General features: G+C 33.2%; 1 long non-coding RNA gene across 4 annotated transcripts; it reads right to left on the bottom strand.

Annotated features, from left to right (window-relative positions):
* Positions 1–381: 381 nt before the first annotated feature.
* On the bottom strand, positions 382–4324 carry LOC120086866 (uncharacterized). Of its 4 annotated transcripts, none has more exons than XR_016531923.1 (4): positions 3786–4324; positions 2735–3607; positions 1808–1878; positions 382–1725 (listed from the first exon to the last, which is right to left on the bottom strand). It is a non-coding gene; the product is annotated as an uncharacterized LOC120086866 (long non-coding RNA). The 4 variants fall into 4 exon arrangements; XR_005484351.2 differs by lacking the exon at positions 3786–4324 and having other exon boundaries at positions 382–1099; positions 1218–1725; positions 2735–3779; XR_016531922.1 differs by lacking the exon at positions 3786–4324 and having other exon boundaries at positions 382–1362; positions 1686–1725; positions 2735–3779.
* Positions 4325–4781: the final 457 nt, after the last annotated feature.

Here is a 4781-nt window from a genome sequence, read left to right as displayed (position 1 = left end):
AATGATGCCGAGAATGTGATAGTGCAGTATAGTTACATTGTTTTGAACATGATAAAAATTATATCAAGTGACCGAACATGTAGTCATTCCAAAAAAACAATTCACAAAATATATGTTTTCGGGTTGAAATATTAGGTGGTCAAGTCTAGTGGGTCTGAATAAGTAGTAGTGTGCAATACCATAGATGTTTTTCTTTCGGTATAGCGAGGAAGATGTTCATCTTTTGATTCTTATTAAAAGAAAATTCAAGACTTGTTAAAGAAAAATTTTAAGACATTTTTCATTTTATTCCTATGTTTTTTATGTTGAAAAAAGTATTAACTTTCGTTACTGTGCTTATGTCTACATTTATACTTTGTTTGTTGTGGAATTTATGCCATATTAGAAAATATTACACGTAACTTTCCTTCAGAATTGGTCTCTATTCATTCGTTTTTTTTTTTTTTTTGTGTGTGTATTTACAGATATTTTAATGAAGATTACACTACAAAAAACACCACTTTTTCGATGCTAAAAATCATCGAAAATTGGTCAAAAATGCGTCGGGAGATCCATTCTCGAGGAAAAACTCGTCATCGGAAGTTTGGTCGGGAGATACTCGTCGGAAGAGAAACTCCCGACATGGAAACATATACCAGCGAGAGTTCTAATAACTCTCGATGCTACATATACTGCGTTGGGAGTTATTAGAACTTCCGATGTAGTATATGAAGCATCGGGAGTTACTGGAACTCTTGACGCTTGTATTGGAATCGTTGGGAGATAGTCATTTAAAAAAAAAAAAAAAAAAAATCTTCGTGGATGACACCACTCGAAAGGGCTTCGGGATCGACAGGTTCGGCTTTCCATAGCCACCGCGATTCAATTCTACGATATTTAAGAACGACTATTTTCCTGAAACTCCCAGGCAACTCAACGATGAGAAAATGGCAGTGATGAGATCGACCAATGGTTCGATTCGCTAGAAATGATGCTTGACTGAGTCCCCAAAAAACACCAATAGAATCAGCGGCAGTAGCTTTCATTGGCGAGGTCTGCTTGTAGTGGCACCTCAGAGACGAGAAAAGGCTCAGGATTGTCTCTCTCCCACTTTGAAATCCTAGTGAATCGAGCGCGCGAACGAACAGAAGTGATCATTTAACAAAATATAATAAAATATCCTCATCATTTAACAAAATATCTTCATCATTTAAATAAATCAAGTGAAAGATATAAACCTCCATTAGACGAACAAGCGCGCGGGTAAACGAAAGTTGGGTTGGCCCGGACGGATGAACGAGCGCACAGACAAACAAGCGTGTGGACGATGATCGGATGAAGGATGAAGATTTGGGGAAGTGACAGACGATTTTCGCTACTGTACTAAGGTTTAAAAGGGAGAAAATAAGCAGATTTAGGGAAGAAAACGAGGGGCTGGAATTTAAATGGGAACTCCCTACGCTCTCCCATAGACCGTTAGAACTCCCGACGCATTAAATAATTCGTCGGGAGTTCTCGACCTTCTTACTTCGTCGGGAGATGGTCTCTCTCCCGACGACCGATATTCCGACGGTTGTTTTAAACGTCTGGAGAGTCCATTTTTCTTGTAGTGTTAACTTTATGTATTTATAGCTATTTTTTATATAAATAAAAACAATTTTTTTTATTCTATACAAATTTGAAGTGTACTTTTTAAACTTACAAACCTCAAACTAGTACGAAAGGTATGTTTGATTAGTTTCGGCCCTACATAGAAGAAAAAGAAGTATAGTTAGTCCATAGGGTAGATCAATACATTGAAGTAAAAATAAACTATAATAGATCATACCTTTGATTATGTTTGGAATGAATGAAGGTTGAGATAGTCCATAACTAGGGGTAGAAGAATCGACTCAGAGCCTAACAAAACCATAAAAATGTTAGCGATATATCTTACTTTGATTATAAGGAAAGAAGGAAGCATACCATATATGGATGAAATAAGTTGAAGTTAGATGTGGAAAAAGGAAACAAAATATATTGCAACAACCAAACAACACATATGAGAATGTAAAACTGTTTAAGAAAAAGTTGAAATAAAAAAGTTAGAGTAGGGACGTACCAATACAGTTTTACATTCTCAAAAAATATGAGGAGGGATTTGAGTATAAGTAGAGGATGTAATAAGGATAGTTGGTGAGAAAAGTTAGGTACACTTTGCACCTAATCTCAATAAGTTCAAATCGTAAGTACAATACACCCATAATAAAGAGAATAACTCATAAATAAATAAAGTAAGTAATAGTCATGTCAATATTAATTTTGAGCTGAAAATGGACATAAACACAACATACTATCTCACACATGAACGAACATTATAATAAATATTAGAAGGCCTCAGGATTTGCGATAGTTATTTCATTGGAACAGATCCAACTCCAAGCAAAGAAAATAAATAGTTTCAACACTTGTAAAATTGAAGTTAAACTTAAATGTATAAATATCGAATTTAGTTGAATATTGAAAACAATTTCAATGGAACAAAGAAAAAAATTCATTCATTATATATAAAATACAAAAAGATTGAATATGTACGGAGGAAGAAATTACAAAGCAATCCACAAAACATAAGGAAAAACAAAGATGCATTCCTTTTTTAATCTAAATATCGAAATGAAATAAAATTAAACCAGAAATCATACTCAAATATGAGAGTGCAAATTTTTGGAACAAATCATCATCGGCTTTCAGGGAAAAAAAAAGATAGAAAACAGACCTGTTGTTGGGGTGGATTGACCCCACCAAGCTCCAATAACATGGTCAATATCCTCTACCAAGAATTTACTTGCCATTCAATTTTGATGAAAAAGAATAAGAAAAAGGGCAAGGGAAGGACACGTGGTTTATTATTGAAGTGATAGGAGGAAATCTGGAAGAAAAAAGTATGGAAGACAATTAGAAAACATAACAGATATCAACAGGGGAAGGAAGAACATAGATGAAGTAAATACAATATAAATGGATAAAAAAAATAGATCCCATTTGAGCCAGTGGAAACAAATTGTAAGAGACCGAGAACAATTTATAAGAGTAAACCCTAGTTAATCACAAACATGCAAGCAAAAAAGATACCCAAATTGGAATGGAAGCTAAATCAGAATAGTCCAAAATCAGATAAAGTACAAAGCTAATAACAATCGGAAAATCAAACATGCAAGGACGAATAAAACATGAGGAAATCAAGACAACAACATACAAATCTTTAGCGAGAAACCAAATATTAAAAAAAAAAAAATTAGATCTATTATAAAATCGTTCATGTATACTAAAAAAAAAAAGTTAGATCTATAAAAAAAAAATGATTAGAAAATCATTTATATCTACCCGATCTATCAAAACAATAGCTAATATGGAGAAATCAACCTTTACTTTTTGTTATTTTCTCACATAACTACCTTGTAACTCATCCTATAAATAAAGGATAAAAAGCAGAAAATTCATATGAGTACAAAATAACCAGACTATAAAGAAACTCATATGTATCTTATAATCTCCCCAAGAAATCTGAAATATTAGCTCCTCTCGTTGATGTAGGCTCTTATTGTCGAACCATGTTAACTCTCTGGTGTTCTTCTTCTTTCTCCTATCACTGCATGCCAAAAATCTCATCAAGAATCATCGTCTTCTTCACGTTTTCAACAACTCCATCTTCACCCTTTCCTCTTTTTCTCTCTCGACAGTAAAACACAAAGAAAATAAAAAATTAAAGTTGTTTTGTTTGAAGAATATTATCAAGAAAGATTTGAGTGTTAAAGGTAAAATCTGACCTTCAATGTATACAGGAAGTTCATCATCAACGTGGCCTTATTTAAGCCACTTGCTCTATTTACGGACCTTAATCTTGGGTCTTTCTTTTCAACTTAGACCTTAGTGGATTTAGAAAAAGTCCAACAAAGTGGTTTCAGAGACAGCAAGAACAAGAAAGATTCTCCACGAATTTAAAGAAAGATAATCTTGGAGTGTTGTAAAACAAGAAAGAAGGCAAGAAAATGGTTGTTGCAAGGTATAACATAGAGAAATTCGATGGAAAATGAGATTTCAGCCTTTGGGAGGTCAAAATCAGAGTTGTATTGAGATAAAAAAAAGCCCATAAAGCCCTTGAAGATTCCTATAAACTCCCTACTACTATAACAGAAGATGATAGAGAAAATATGGAGTTGATTGCACTTGGAACTCTTGCTTTGAATCTCCCAGACAATGTACTTCAACAAGTGATTGATCAAGACACTGCTTTTAAAATGTGAACAAAGTTAAACGAGCTTTATCAATCTAAAGAAGAGAGAGGTGAGTAATGAAAACGCATGACAAGAAAAGAGAGAGCGAGAGGGGGAGTATAATTAAAATGCCTGAAAATGGAGCATGAAACGAGAATAGAAAAGGGTAAGTAAAACATGGGTTTAAAACCCACCGTTTTCTTTTAAGCGACCATCAAACATGGGATGGGCTTAAAAAGTCCATCGAAACCAACTCCATGGAGGTTATCAAACAACCCCTAATATTATTTTTAAAAATATATACATTCATAATAACAAAAACTTAATACATACGTGATTGATTCATTTTCTTAATCTAAAAATTTGTAATGAAAAAGATTGGAAATTAAATAGAGGAAATTAGTAGGGTTACCAAAAATATATTTGATTGCTTGACGATTTATGAAATGTTTAGATTTCATTAAACAAACTTTCGATGTCCTCCATATTTAAAAAAAAAAAAAAAAAAAAAAAAAAAAAAAAAGGGTTTATTCCTATACTCTAGCCCCT

This window comes from Benincasa hispida, chromosome 9 (genome assembly GCF_027475165.1).
Source record: "Benincasa hispida cultivar pf3 chromosome 9, pf3_genome.v1.1, whole genome shotgun sequence".
NCBI lineage: Eukaryota > Viridiplantae > Streptophyta > Magnoliopsida > Cucurbitales > Cucurbitaceae > Benincasa > Benincasa hispida.
The sequence above is the reverse complement of the archived record's forward strand: the minus strand, read 5'-3'. Positions and strand labels throughout refer to the sequence as shown.